We start from the raw sequence: 15,742 nt of genomic DNA on the forward strand, positions 1-15,742 counted from the left end.
CAGGTTTACTGTAAGTGTGGTTGAAAGAATCTGATTCAGCGCTCAAAGCAGAGTGTCTTTGGAAGATAGATGCAGTCCAAATAAGTTACCGTGATGTCTATCACTGGAGTTTAGTGTCCTCAGCTGCCCCACAGTGCAGCCTTTCATCAGTATTTTTGGACCTTGTCTCACCCAGGCCCTGCTTTGCACTATCCAAGCCTTTTTATTGGGCCTGTCCCGTTGACTCTGGGTCTAGACTCAGGGCAAATAGACTGGAAAAACGCTCGCTGTCTCATCCCAGACACATCTCTCTCCATCACTCTCACTCCCAAGAGAGGGAAGAGAAAAGTTCCCTCCTGACCCTCGTCCCCTCTTTTTCCCTTCTTTTCCTGTCTTCAGCTATCGTCACCCACCCCTAACATGAGAGGGGTCAGTTACAAAGCTGTCTGTCGTTGTCACGGGCATTAGAGTTCTGTTGTCTCTGCCTTTGACCCTGCTGGTGGACTGAAACTGCTGTCACTCTAAATCCATTAGGAATGGGTCATAAATAATGTTGTCAGCCACTGGCTCCCTGTAACTGGATCACACAGTCCCTCACCCCTTGGGTTTCACCCGTCTCCCTGCTCTTTTGGAAGATCTGTAGTAATTAGGGAGGCTAATAGGCCCAAATTTTAAACAGGGCGGCAGCAGAGGGGAGGGATACTTGATTCTTTTTTAGTTTGAAAAGAGCTTTTAAAGAGCTTTGAAGGCACTCATTAAAAATCAGCCTGAACACGTTTTTTAAAGATATCCTCCAGCCTCCTTTTTGCCTCAGCGTCTCAAATATCACTCTCCAAAAAAGGCGGCTGCAGGGGCAGAAAAGGAAAAAGGATTTGATCACTGATGTTTGACAAGTGAGGTGGTGTTTTCTTCCACGGTGCAAAGCTGCACCTCAGACGCTGAGCTCCTCTTGGAAGCTGCATGTGAGCAACAGGCCCAGCTCTCTTTACCCTTGGCCCTAAAACTTTTAATTCCTCTTACTTCCTTCTTTCTTCTTTTTTTATCCTTGCTGTCTTTCTTTTTCTTTTCTCCCCTGTCTGTTCCAAACAATGGCCTCCAGGAGCAACGCAGCAGAGAGCTGGAAAGTCCGGGTCATTTTTCAGACCTGACTCAGGTCAAAAATAGATGTTCATGTTTTCTTTTTGCCCTGGCTGGAAGTGCTGCAGGTTCACTCGTGAAAACACACACTTTCCTCTGTTTCCCTTCGTTTCCCTTCATTTGGTCCTGCTCCTGGCACAACACAGTGGTCTGTCTGACAGCAGGTGTTTGTCTGGAGTTAGACTCTAACTTTGTTTTTGTTCAGTTCTGCTGGATTTTAGAGCAAGGATTTGTATCTTTGTCTTCAATATTTCATGAATTTGATTATAGGATTGTGACTCCAGGTGTAAAAAAGCTTAAAGCAAGAAAGAACACAAAACAAAGAGAAACCTTGATACTAACAATAACAACACAATCTTACTTTTATCAGTATACAAGTGTGTGACACTTTCATGTTCACTTTTAAAGTCTTTGGTCACCTATTGCCTAGTTATCTCCCCTTAAACACACATTTCTGTCACTAACACACACACACTCTTTCCTGTCTCCGGGCTTTGTTTTTGTAGCTGGGTATGCTGACTGGAAAGCTAAGGCCGTGTGTGTTTGCATGCATGTGTGTGTGTGTTTATGTAAGAAGTCATCAGCTGGAAACAGGGATGGTAAAAGTGTGTTTCATTCTCCATGCATCTGTCAGGACCGGCCTCTTTCTCTTTTTTTGGGTCACATCTTTCAAAAAGGAGGAAATCCTGACAGCGTGAACTCTGACCTCTGATTTTACAGCTGTGTGTTACAAGACTGTCATTAAAAAAAAAAAAAGAAGAGAAAGAAAACAAGAGGAAAAAGTTATGTTATATAATGAGACAATAATTACTATATTTTCTGACAGTTTATACTCTGAAAGATGAATTGACTCAATGAAAGTTAGATGAATCCCTTGAATAAATATTTGCTGCTCTTGTAGCAGCAGCAGCAACAGAAGTCGAAGTGGCAGGAACAGAAGTAGTGCATGATTGATATCCTCAGTTCATATCCCTTTGTCATCAAAACACAAAAAACAATCAACAAATACAACGAAACAATCAATCAACAGACAGAAAAGACAGGAGATGAGAAACAGAAAACCAAGAGCTTCAGTGACTCTTACGGCAAGAATGAGCGACTCATAGTAAAAGGAGGAAAACACATCCAGAGAGTGAAAACACACACTCTGATGCTGTGACTCAGCAGCCGCTCACCTGTGAATCAGGCCCGAGTCACGGCCTCAGGGCTCCAGATGTGTAGCACATCCACTCTGCGTTCACTGTAAATGTCAAGGCTGATTGGTCAAAGCGGCCGAGCTAACCGCAGTGTTGTTTGACCCATGTTTTCACTCTGAGCTGGTGTAACTCTTTGATGGTTCTGTTGCATAAGCCGGGCTGTTACTGGAACTCCCAGTCTGGAGGTGAGTCTGGGGTGAACTGCAGTCACCCAGTTTCAAGGTGATTTAAAGTGAATGATGATGAGTTCCTGGAAGAAGTGTTGTCTCATTGTCTGTTGGAAAAAAGATCAAATTAAAAGTTAGAGATAGAGGCAACCTCAGACACAACCAAAGTGACTCATTTTGTTGATTGTGGGGAGGTTTGAGGTATTTTGATTGCAATGCAGCAGAGACAAGAAGTGTCCCACATCCATACTTAACAACTTAACTTTTACACAGTCAGTCCAGGCTCATACAATCTTTCTCCTTCTTAACAGAGTTAAACTTGGTTCATTAAGTAGGAACTTGATTTGGACTCAGCTCAGATTCTTCTTGACTTGAGTCTTTTTGGTGACACATCACTAACCCAGAGCACGGATGTGTAAATCACAGCTAATTCCGTCTCTGTCAAAGTCAGTGACACCAGATTTATGACTCATGACGAATCTGTTTTTGAGCCTGATTCACTGTTTACACCATCAATGGTCTTATCACAGGAGTGAGTCAATCCATGATCTAATCACACTGGTGTGCAGGTCCCTCTACTGGAGCCAGCACTGAACTGGAAACCAATGTTCTGGCAGAGTGAGGGTTTGTTTACTTGCTGATGGCAGCTCAGTTCATGAGAGGGTTTCTGTGGGAGTCTTTTTTTTGACAATGCTTCACTTTAGTTTCTTTTTATTGAGGAAGAAGTTGCAGAAGCTGAACTGACTTCAGAATGCTTTTGGTTGGTTGTTGGACTCTTGTTTCATCCTAAAACTAAACTGAGCTAGAATGTCACTGCTACAAATGATTAAAGGATTGTTGCATCCTCTAGGAAATCTTGTGTACTTTAGCTTTAAACATTTTGTTTTGTGCTCCTCTGTGCTGCGTACTATTAGACAGCCATTACAATTCATTCATTCATTAATCTCCTCATGATTCTTAGCAACACATTCACACGCCTCCTCTTTGTTCACCTCTACCTGCAGATCAGTCCATCAATAAGAGATCAGTGAGGTTCATTGTGTGCAGAAAGCCTCAGACTCTCACTTAAGGACTTTGCCCTTTAAGAAAAGTGTGAACAGGAAGCTTAAAACTTTATTCCTAAAAGTCCATCTTAGTGCATTATTTGTACTTTTTCCAATATAAAACTAGTTTTCCCGAGAAATTGTATTAAGCACAATTTAACTGCCCCATGTATGTTACACAGTTGTGACTTGCTTTGAATGCCACATGTTTTGTTTTGGTAAACATGTCTGACCTTTTCCTGCTTTATGCAGCAACTGCTAAAAAAAAAAAAAAAAAAAAAAAAAAAAAAAACACTCGAGGAAATCACATGGTTTGATGACACAGTGAAGGACTCGAGTCTAAGAAGTGTCCAGGGACTTGGTGTTTCACTTTAATAAACTTTGGATGCTTGTGAGGGACTTATTTAGAAAGTATGGATCAGTTTTAGGGCTGAGATGGTCTCTTGAGTGGTCAAAGTCCCACTTCTCCAAAGCCTGTTTGGATGATAAATGCTCCAGATATTTAAAGTTCTTGTCTTATGTATGCTTGTAAAACTTTAAGACAAACCATCATCCACAAAATGTAAAGTGCATGGATTTCACTATATAAAAACTTTTGCAGTCTGCCTAAAAAGTTTTATCTCTGAGCGTCCACTGAGGGGCATTTTGTGCGTTATGGCTGTCTCTACTTATTAATCTGTTAGTCAAATATCTGGTCAAAAGGAGGCTCTATCTGCTTTAGATGTTACAGCTTCCAGAGAACACAGGGAAACATGCCTCATTACGAACCAAAGAGCCAAAGCCACCCTGCACTTGAAGTGGTCAGCCAGTTCTGGCTTTCACTCTCAAGCCGAGAATCACAGATGATCCTTGAATGACTCATTAAATTCATTCACACAGACCCCAAACTTTCTTTCAGCTCCACAGAAGACACATTCTGTTGTTTCTGCAGCCTGGTGAAGAAGCTGAGGGTTGGTGCAGTGGAGCCCTCTGCTGGTCAGTGTGTGGAAATCCTTTTCCTCACTGAGGATCAACAAGTAGTGGTGGTTGTTTCACCCTGTCTGTTGCTTTGAGGCGAGCAAATCCCTTTAAGACTGGTCTCAGTTTTCTCTTAGATCTGGAGTGGATTTCAAAAAGTTTTTCAGCTCACCTTCCAAATGACTTTAGGACACCTCTCACTTGAAATTCTGTATCTTTTAAAATTACACTGAAATTTTAGGAGATCAAAGGGCACTCTTATCAAAAGAAAACACATCTTCGCTCACGTTCCCCGCTTTTGTCCTTGAAAAATGAAACTAGAGGGTTTGCAAATTGAGTTTTGAGTTTTAGATGATTAAATGACCTAGTACTTTCTAGTTTTTAATTTCTCCTGCTCATCCAGGATAAAACAAGTTTTACTGTCACGTTACAGCATCTTACTGCCCAAAAGGTGTAAATTGGGAAGCCATGTGCTGGTTGAAGAAAGGCAAAACTTATACAAAAACATGAAAGTCTAGTTTCAGTTTAGTTTTAGGCACTTAAAACTGAGGTCTTCTTGGGTGGAGGATTTTAGACCTCTGGTTTTGTTGTCTCTGTGTGAACAGAAGAAAACAAAAGTTGTGGGAAATGCATTTAACTTTGAGGGCTGGAATGATATGAAGCTCTCTTCCAATTTGATTCTTTTACAATTTTTGGGGTGCCAATTTGATTTGAATTGCAATTCTTCAGTAAAAGTTCCAACAGTTCCAGTTTTTCGTATTTTTAGTTTTCTTTTTTAACACCATACCACTTGAAAAAGTTGAATGATGATAATGTCTGCAGACCTTATTAGAAGCTATATTTTTCCCAAAAAAATGCACATCACATGTGAGTCAGTTTTTAAGATTTATTCAGGGGATTTGACATCTCTACTTTTTTTCCAACCCAGCTTTTTAACATAGAGTAATAATAATAAAAAAAAAACTTCAATAAAAAATACAATACAATACAATATAATAAAATAAAATAAAACAAAAATAACAAAAAAAAAAAACATGTTTAAAGTTGTTACACAAAAAAATCTTGATACTATGATACATTGATTTTTCTTTCACCCCTGCAAATTTCAATGTTTAATATGACATACTGATAAAACATTCTTCCTACTATTGGGTTTGCATGATTAAACCATTGTTTTCATTTGTTTTTCTAAGTTGTTAAAGGGAAAAAGTATTCAGGACTGACTCTCATATGAACAAAATGGTTTTTTTTGTTTTGTTTTTGTTTTTTAGAAATATTTGTAAGTGTGTTAATGTGGCCTTAAACACATTAATAAAGAGTATGAGAATAAGTGAAGACATAACACCAAACCGATGTGACTTCTCTCACAAACTAAAACTCTGACTTTCACAAAGCTTGTCCATTTTAAACTGTAGTTTTGTGTCTGTTATACTTTTTACTAATGAACAAAGTTGTATCTGACTTGAACTTCCTCATGTGGGAGTTATCACAGTGACTGTCATACCTGTTAGTCAAAGCTCTGTCTCAGTATGTTCAGTGTGAACACTCGGGTGGTGTCTGACTAAAATCAAGTCTTTTGTGTGGGTTAATAATCAAGCAAGGATGCAAAATCTAAAAAGTCAATCAAGAAGAAAGAGAGATTTTTCTTCACAAAAACATCCTCCTCTCTCTAATGACCCCCCTCCTCCTCCTCAAGCATCATCATGTCAAATTACAAGAGCAGGGGACTTAGCTGGTATTCAAAGAGTCAATTGTGTACAAAACAGTCATCCATTTAGCCGTCTGACCGCCTTGCTAAGTGGCTGGGCGTAGTGTCGTCGTCCTGTCCTCGTCCGCTGAGAGGCTTGTTAATAAAAAGCGGCCCGGGCTCCTGGCAGTCTGGCCGGCACCCAATCAAAAACCCATTAATCTAGCGATCTACATTAATTTGTTTCTCAAACAAGCAGATGGCAGTCTCGATTGAAAGCAAACAGACATGTGTTGTGTGCTGCATATGAATGGGCTTTTTACACCAAAAACAAAGAGCAGATATGTCCAGTGGGGCCGATACCTGATCATGATATTAGCAGCTTGTGAAGCGCTGATAGCTTTGTGGGTTTAAATCACTGTTTACCATAAGCTTAAGGCTGTAAATGTGTGTATTTATCTGCAAAACTCCAACCTCCTGACCTCCCATCTGCACAGCATTGATTACAATTCCCTTGTCTTATTATTTCTGTGTTTACCACGTTGTTTAGATTTCATTTTATCTCCATTACTTGCCCGAGAGGCGGTCACTGCTTGCAGTCGCAACAGTTGCTGTGAATAAAAGTGCTTCCAAATCAGGCCCAATTTGGATCGGTAATCTCAACCAACCACATCTAACACAACTCTGCTGAGTCATCTTGAGTTAATGAACGGTAAGCCTGTCAGATGCTGCGAGGAAGTGTGACTAATCCCTACAGGCTAGCAGTGAGTCACACCAACACAGATCATCTCCCCCTGGTTTGGGTTTTGTTAGAATCACTTTGGAGAATAATTCAAACCCTCAGGGGGAACAATAAGGATGTGTTGTGTGTAGCTGTGAGCATATATTCTTGGCTTCTGGCTACAGCAGGGATAGCTAATGACATGGTTGGCCTCCCCTGATTTGTTTGTGTTTTTTTGGGATGGGTGGAGCCAGCACATGTCTGAGGGAATGATCCACAGCCCTGCTGCCCCCAGAATAGACGGGTGTCAGGCGGTACCCTCAGTATGCTTGTAAAGGCTGTGATCTGCTGCTTCTGAGCAGGAAAGGTTTGTTTTCAATACAGACCATCAATTAGGCCTGTAAACCACAGCAGTGAGGCGATGCAGTGTCTGTATTAAACAGTGATCTTACTCTGTTGGAGGAGCTCAACTCGTGCAAGAGTGGCTAAGCAGCTAATTAGTGCAGGGCTCCCAGGGGCTCCCCTGAGAGCCTGGATGTCACAGAGAAATCTGCTGGCTCTTCACTGTTTGAGCTACATGTGAGTTTTCTCTCCTCTGTCTCAGACAGTCAGAGCTTACCTGTATCCAGAGTTATTATTTATTTTCTCAAAGCATGAGATTGGGAAGTGCAAACTTTGCCTCCAAATATGAGGTGGAAAAATATACTAATACTGTTAATACAGCCAAAAATCATTTTTTTTGTCTCTGTCTTAGAGGTGGAAGAAAAAAATAAACATATGAAATATCAAGATTTTTGGTTTGACAATATGAAAATCAGGAGTCTTTGCCAAAGCATTTTTTTCAGGTTCAAATTCTTTAATTCGATCTTTGTTGATGAACTAGATTAGAAAAATGTTACTGACTTTTTTCGTGCGAGAAAATGCATATCACCCCAGCCCTACGATCTCTTCAGGTATTATTTATGCATTAATTTATGTCTTTTTATGCCTTTATTTCAAAGTTATCTTTAACTCTAGAACCACTACTGCAGTCTGACTGACGGTCTGGGATTTTATCTAACATTAGCTTAAGTTAGCTCCCAGCTGCGTTGTTCATTATTTTTCTTTGTTTGTGGGGAGTTCATTGGCCCATTTTGATCTAGTTTTTGCTCTTTGGTGATTGTGCATCATTGTTAACCGTTGCCCAAAGAGCTCTAGTTCAAGGGTGGCCAACCAGTCAGAGACCAAGAGCCACAAAAGTTTCCGTGGTACTACAGAGAGCCACATCATGTACGGGGACTTACAAACACACTTCCAGTCACATAAAAACGAAATGACATAAAATGAAAATCAATACATTTCCAATTTTAAAGCGGGGTTTATTGTGTTTGTTAGTGTGTTTAAATTTGTACTAGAGAAGAGAAACTGAAACTTAAGTATCAATGTGTGCACCCAAATATTGATCAACACTGATCCCAACGTTGGCATCAGTATATCAGTATTTTAGATTGATCAGCACACCACTACTCTCAACTATATATATATTTTTATGAATGGATCAAAGAGCCGCACGCTGAAATATAACAATAATAATTAAAATGATTAATTAAATATAACAATGAATAATAACAAATGATTCACTGAATGATTCAGTTTAAATACTGTAGCACCAAACTCACGTAGCGACACTCTTGATAAAGATGGCGCAAAAGACGTTATATATTTCTCATGACCAACGTCGATCCTCTTGTTTAAGATGGAGCAGTTTATCATGTCTGCACTGGGACATGTGAATTTTGGCTCAACTGAAGCTTTTTATCCACTTTCTCAACAATAAAATGATCTTTTAATGCTATGCAAAGTTTAGACCCTTTTAGTGACTTCTAGATGGTATGTGATCTTTCTGTCTCCAAAAATCATCAACGGCCCCCAGGGAAATGTCGCCTACTGTGAGTCAGTCAGTAGAAGGGGCGTGGCTTAGCCATAGGTTAATTCCAGGAAATGTAACAAAGTTAATCATAAACTCTATTGAAGTTTCTTCAGTTATTAGACACATTAACACCATATTGGTCCAAACCCACCCTTTGTTATTAACAGACTTTTTCATAGAGTAGTTTATAGAGACTGAAGGTATGATCACACAGAAGGCGAAAGTTTAGACTAAACCCAGATTCCTGTTCTGACACTTGGGAGTTGCATGTGGGAACAAATAGACACACAATTTTCTTGGAGCTGTGCAAGCTGCAAAGAATTGGGAGCTTGAAATATTAACTTGAATTTCCCCAAACTTGAAATTTCCAGAGTCTACTTTATAGATGTACAGAGAGGGGAGGGAAGGAAGCAGATTCTGGAGGGGAGTTCTTAGAAAAAGAGAGTACGAGCTGAGTGTGAACCCAACGGGACACGCTTATATTTTAAAGCGTATTCTTACAAAGTTCCACTCCAAGTCCCATCGGTTTCTTTTCAATGTTTTAAGACTGAGAGTCTATGAAAACCCTTCCTATGTTCCCTCCTGTGTCTTATTTTAGTATTTTACTACTTTGTTTTAGTTTTCACCTCTTCACCTCTGTGTTTTATTGCTGTGCAAACTCAATGGATGTAGAGCTGTTGTAAATCTAGCAGTCCCTCTGTCTTCTGGTTTTAAGGTCAAGGCTGCTGGCTGAGAGAGGAAGGGTGTTTGTGTTTTAGGATGTGTGTTTGGAGGATGTACAAAATGACTCCTACTTCCTCTGATGGTTTTACATCACATAAACATGAAACAGTCGCTGAAATGAAGTGGTCTTTGGTTTACTGTGGGTGAAGTTCAGAGAATCTCTCACGCAGCAATTCCTACTTCATACATTTTTTATTATGGGGATCGAGTCTGGTTGGAAATTGATGCATTTATACAGTCACTGGGTTACATTTTTCTTTGTTTTTAACAGTTAGTGGGTAGCCATGATTTAGATGTTTCTTCCATGTGCCAGGCTGGCTTATAAAACTGAATGATAACAGATATTTTAGCATTTTTTTCCTGGCATAAAAGAATGGAAAGCTACTAGATGTAATAGTTCCCCTCTGTGCTATCTTAAAATGTTGCTGCTTTGGCAAATCATTGCCTGCTATGCTCTCCTTACCACAGGCAGTTTGTCAAATTGGTCAACACAAACATCAGTCTGTCTTTAATTCTTGTCTGCTTGCTGCTTTGTATCTCTAAATTCTGCATGTTTGTGTGTCTTCAACTTGTCATTTCTCCCCAGATTTTTCCCCTTACCATCTTCTCTTTCTCTTCTCTTTGGCCTCCAGTTCCTGCTGGGCTACAAGCGATCAGCTCTGACTGACATGTGCGAGTGCATCCAACATGGGCTGTGTGTCCAAACTTCTTCCAGCCATGCAATTATGTCATTTTCTGCCTATGATTTCCCCTGAAATGATAAAGTGGCTTGGCAGATCCAGGCATAAGAAAATGATGACTGAATGCTTCAGTTTTCAGCATGTGCGTGTCTCCTGTTATCTGCTGTTTTGAGTGGATTTATTTGGCCTGTGCCAGCCTGGAAGTTAGACTGGGCTTCTTTGAGTTTATCAGCATAGCTTTAAGAAATAGTCAAAATTGTTTTGGCTGCAGCTCCTGCAACTATTCTTTAACAGCTTTTGTATGATGCACACTTACTGTATGTGTGCCAAACACTAATGCAAAAAGAAACCTCTGTCTCAGGGTGTGCAAAAGCATCTTTAGTCAGGTAAATTTAAGTGTCTGTGTTATGGTACCCTAACCACTTCCCTCCTTTTACAACCTGTCATGATACCAGGGTGCATCTTACATTTGGGGTACCACACCACAGCACCTTTAATAAGGGAGGATAGTACAGTTGGTAGAGCAGGGCACGAGGCGATAGTCAGGGTAATAGGCCGCTGGCTGGATTTGAACCCAGATCATCTGCACAAAGGACGAAGAGGAGAAGGATCAGCTTAACTGCTTAAGTGTTACCTGAAAAGATGAGTCTTCAGACATCTCTCAAAAGTAGAAAGGGACTCTGTGGATTGTGTACAGTTAGGTAACTGATTCCACCATTTGAGCGAAACAGAGGAGAAGAGTCTGGCTTGAGATTCAGAGCTGCTCTGGGCTGGGAGCACCAAGCATCTTTCACAAGCAGAGTGTAGTGGGCGAGAAAGAGTGTAGACCCGGATGAGGGACACCAGGTAGGCAGGAGCCACTCTTGTCAATGTTTTGTTATTGTCAATTCTTTTTTAGGGTATCCTATGAGTAAAAAGTACCCTTAACTGTCTTACTGTAGTGTTCAGGGTCTAATTTAAGGTACCCATTTATTGTGAAATTTTAGTCACTTTAAATATCTTTTTTAAGTGACCTCAAGTCTCTTCCAGTGCATCTGTGGGCCTCATCCTATGCAACCCTTCACCCTATGGTTTCAAACTGCATTTCACAGAGTGTATTTTGAGGTTCACTATTTCATCTGTTTTAAGTTAGCCCTTAAAGTTAGACAATCTTTAAGTTTCATTTCAAGCTGCCCCAAACCATCGCTTTCTAAGTATCTGTGACATTATGTTTCAAGGTACACTTTCTATCATATGTTTTAAAGAACCCTTGCTCTCTTTTTTTTACCCACGGACATGGTCACATGCTTGATATAGGCCCCGTTTATATGATGTTTTGTCTGAAAACGCTAAAACGCAGTGAAAAAAACCTATGTTTATACAGAAACACTTAAACGCTGTAGTAGGCATGCCAGGCCTGTAGGTGGCACTATTACTGTCTTGTCCAGAAGTGGCTTTTGGTAGATTTCCACTGTAGTAGAGTTGAGCTTATTAAATGGTGTATTGGTGAATACTTAGTGCAGAAGTGGAGCAACAGATGCACATTTTGTTGAAAGACAGTCAGCAGATTGAGCAGCAGAAGCACAACAGGGTGGTCCGCGATAATCATAACAACAGTACTGTTGTATTGTTATATGTGCTTGCACAAAGCGGAGCGTGACGTCGACGTCGTAGACTTACTGTTTACATGGCAATGGTGTCAGCAACGTTTCAGAAAATTTCCACTTTGGAGGCCGTTTTCAAAGTATGTGTTTTAGTTCGACTAAAACATTGTTTCTGTGTAAACGTGAGGCCGAAACGCAAAAATACTTTTGCGTTCTGCGTTGCACCCTAAAACCATTGTCGAGTGAACGGACCCTCAGAGTGAAATGTCTGTTTGCTAAAGTTGAAATCAACACAACCAACAACTTTTGTTGAGAGTTGTCTTGAACAGTAAACTTTGGTCTTCTGGGTGACTTTTGGCTTTGTTTGATCCGTTACCACCAAAGACAGGCTATTACCTGACTCTTGCCTTCCAGCCTTACTGCTGTGCAACTACAGCTGATCTTTTTAGTGTGTGATAAAGTGTTAGATAGGTACAAAATGCCTCATGATCTTTGCCTGTAAGATGTAAATGACCTTGGTTTACCTTTTCATCTAATGTATAAAAGCAGTAAATCAGATCACCTTAAGCACAGCAGGAGTAGGTCATCTTTTAATAGTAACGTCTTGGTTGGAGCCGCTCATTGATGTATTAATGATTTAAATGTATGCAGCTGGCTGAATACGCTGCTCAACCTTGAGCGCATCATACATGCTTAATCAGTTTTCCTTGGAAGATCACAAACATTGATGCACACTCAGCTGGCTTTCAGGAAATGTTGAGTAAGATTCTGGCTCAGAGAGTCAAAGGAGCATTTTTCTGGAAAGAGCTGGAATGATGACGTGTTTTCTAAAGTTCCTTTTTTAGTCTGAAATGCAGAAATCGATTGTTATAATTAAGTCTTTTGTTTTACATCTGCTGCTGCATTTCATTTGTGTTTCATCACTGTGTGTTGAGCTGCTTCATCTCTCTGGTAAATACAACTGGACAGATCTCCCTTACCCCAGAATCCTCTGACTGATTGGCTGTTGGCAGAGCAACAAAGGTGCTCCCTGCTCATCCTTTGGACTGAACTCCATTTGTGGGAAACACTGTCATGTAAAAAGGGTTATTATTTTGATTCCCCCTCACAAGCGCCAGACCACAGGGAAACTTTGAGTTTATGATTTGTTTATTGTCTGTGTAAACTCTCCACTTGGGTGTTTGCTAGATTGGAGCGAAGCCATGCTGGAAAGCTGCCCACTGCTATTACCCCTGGATTAGGTTGGTTTGAAGGAGGGCCTCTCCATTCAGCTCCCTGGACAAGATAATGACTGTTTCAGAGGGAATAGAGATGGGTCAGACGTATTCCAAGAAACACCAGGAGGGTTTAAATTGTGGAAATGGCTTCCAGGTGTTTTGTTGATGTAGCTGGACACTGACAGTTGTGCCTGTTCCCAAAGGAATTAGCTAGAAGTCTTCTAGTTATCTTTAAAATGGATCTCTTTTTTCATTGGATGCTCTGAAAGCAGCAGATGTTCAGAGTTTGATATCTCTGGGATAGTGATACTCATCTTTTTAACAGACCAAAGGAAAATTGATTTCGAATTTTGCTTGTCTTAAAAAAGCTGCTGGATGCACAGCTGTCCAGCTTTACTAATGGAAGAGTCCCAGCAGTCTGAATGACCTAATTACTGCTGTTGTCTACAGAAATGTTTCGCCAATGCCAGTTTACATGCCACTACACTACTTTTAGTTTCAAAAGTTCTGTCAATTAAACAGTACAGCGTCCATAGCACTTCAGCTTAACTTTAGCTGGGAGGAGAAGGTTGTGCTATTTCTTTAAATCAGCTAAATCATCTAAAGTGTTTTTTTTTCTCTCTTTTCTGTGTTATCTATTTTCTGTTGTGTTGGATTGGGCCAAGCCATTGCTGCCCAAGTGAAGGCTTAGGTTTTGAATTTGGTCTGATACAACTTTTGGAGACAGAAGTTTGACAAAGTCCAGTCACTCGGGGGCAAGTTGCTGAAGTGCACCCTAAAGCCTTGGTTCTCAATTGCTGAATGGGGACCTAAAAGCAAGTTACACAGCCATTTGTAGTATTCAGCAGGGACCTGGTCTGGCCTAGAAGTTAGGTCACACATGCCATGAGTCTAACCCTTGAGCAGGTGACCTGGGTTCAAACCTAGATTTGGTCTCTTTCCCAATTTGTGCTTGAACCTACAACACTATTGTGGTAAACAGTAACACTATCATTATTGGTGGAATATTTCACATGGGAAAAAATATCCAAAAATAATACTACTCTAAATCAAAATATAATAAAGTACAACATTACATGGAAAAGTGAAGTATTCTTTTTTTTGCCATTCCATAAATGTCTCAATGGAAAATAAATAAATAAATTAATAAATAAAATAAAATAAAATAAAATAAAATAAATAATAAGTGGACCCAAATGTAAGGCTATAAAATTTGTGAAAAATCAAGGAGTCATCAATGAAAAAAACATGAAAAAAATATAAATAAATAAATAAATAAATGTACAAACAAATAAATGAAAATGTAACCAAACTTGGACTTTTTCTTTATTTAGAAATGTGAGCCTTTTTCAGTAAAAACTGTAAGAAAAGTTTTGATTTTATCCGCTATAATTGATGATAAAATTATTTTGATCACAAACGTCGGGTGAAAATCACCCATGTGTGTCTGCTGAAAAAAACAGGGACAGGAGCAGGGAAACACACCAGCTTCTGATGATGTCAGTAACCAGAAAATAGTGCTCTACGGTTGATGACATGGCAGGGATCTAAGTTAGGAAGGTTGGTTTTCAAAGTGGGAAACTTTGCATATGTATAGTAGATCATGGTTAGTTAACTGGAATCTTAACAAGGTGAGCAGCAAGACTCATAACACTCAAGGAGGTCTTATGCTAAGGTCCTAAAATTTTCCAGTGTTAACAGGCAAGACAGGGTAACAATTCTCTAACCAAAGGAAAAATCAACAGTATATGAGGTGTTTTTTTCATTCTTTGGTTACCACAAGTCACCTGCTCAAAGAACAGCACAGTCAGTCTGTGAGTTTGAATTTCTGTGTGTTTTTCCTTTATCCACCATGCTCCATTAACTTGCCTGACAGGGATGCTGCTGTCTGATCCTGTACCCATCCCTCCATCACTCCTAGTCTGACGTGACCCGGAGACAGAGACGAGTCAGAGAATCATGGAGGGAGCTTCATCACAGCCACTCCATCGGCTCATCGCTAGTTTAGTTAATGCAGCTTTATGTTGTGTTTAATTACATTTAGGAGCCATGCGGGAGCAGCGCTGGTGCCAAGTTGAGGTTTGGAGCCAGCTTAGTCACAGAGGAGATGTCTCTGCCTGTTAGTCTATTTCAAACAGCATTACACAGCTAAACGTCCACCAAGTGATTGTATATAAGCTCAGAGCCCTCGCATACAATTAAGTGTTTAATTTACTCGACAGTGTTGGACTGATGCCCTGATTAAAGAGCTCATATATTAACATCCATTCAATAACAGTGGATGAATAAACAGCACTTTGACTTCCACTCTGCCCCATCGCCTCTCACTCCTACATCTTCTTTCTCCTTTTACCCGGCTCCCCCCGGAGGAGGAACAGCTTCACTGCAGCCTCTGCCAATTATACCTGCGTAGCTGTAGTCACTGCATTGTGATCAGGACTGTTGAAGGCAGTTTATCCGCTCTGGGGTGAGAGCTGGCTGTTTTGTTGGTGCCGTTTTCGGGATCCCTGGTGCTGAGTGGAGAGATCTGCGGAGCAGGTGGAGAAAAAGAGAGGAGAGAAAGAGGAGAAAGATACTTCATGAGACATCAGGGAGGATAACATCACCACAGAGACGGGACTTCTGCTGATTGATGCTGCTGCCGAAAGAGAGGCAGAGGAAAGAGGGTGGGCAAGAGGAGGGGGAATCAGTGTTTGTTTGCTTTTGTATTAGTAGCTGGGGATTTGTTCTAGATCTAAGTGTT

The 15,742-nt window shown here is 40.4% G+C and overlaps 1 protein-coding gene across 11 annotated transcripts in view; it reads left to right on the plus strand.

The window, feature by feature from the left end:
• The window catches only part of nav3 (neuron navigator 3), a 526,882-nt gene that overhangs the window by 320,546 nt on the left and 190,594 nt on the right, over positions 1-15,742 (plus strand). Inside the window, exon 1 of one of the 11 annotated variants that reach the window (XM_074698219.1) lies at positions 15,415-15,665. The exons of the other annotated variants lie outside the window; for them this stretch is intronic. The gene's annotated coding sequence lies outside the window, so the exon portion shown is untranslated. Of the gene's footprint in view, positions 1-15,414; positions 15,666-15,742 lie in introns of those variants that run through there. 11 annotated transcript variants of the gene reach the window in all.

The sequence above is a fragment of the Halichoeres trimaculatus genome, unplaced genomic scaffold (genome assembly GCF_033239565.1).
Source record: "Halichoeres trimaculatus isolate MK-OKI-2021-1 unplaced genomic scaffold, fHalTri1.1 fHalTri1_scaffold_21, whole genome shotgun sequence".
In the NCBI taxonomy this organism is placed as follows: domain Eukaryota; kingdom Metazoa; phylum Chordata; class Actinopteri; order Labriformes; family Labridae; genus Halichoeres; species Halichoeres trimaculatus.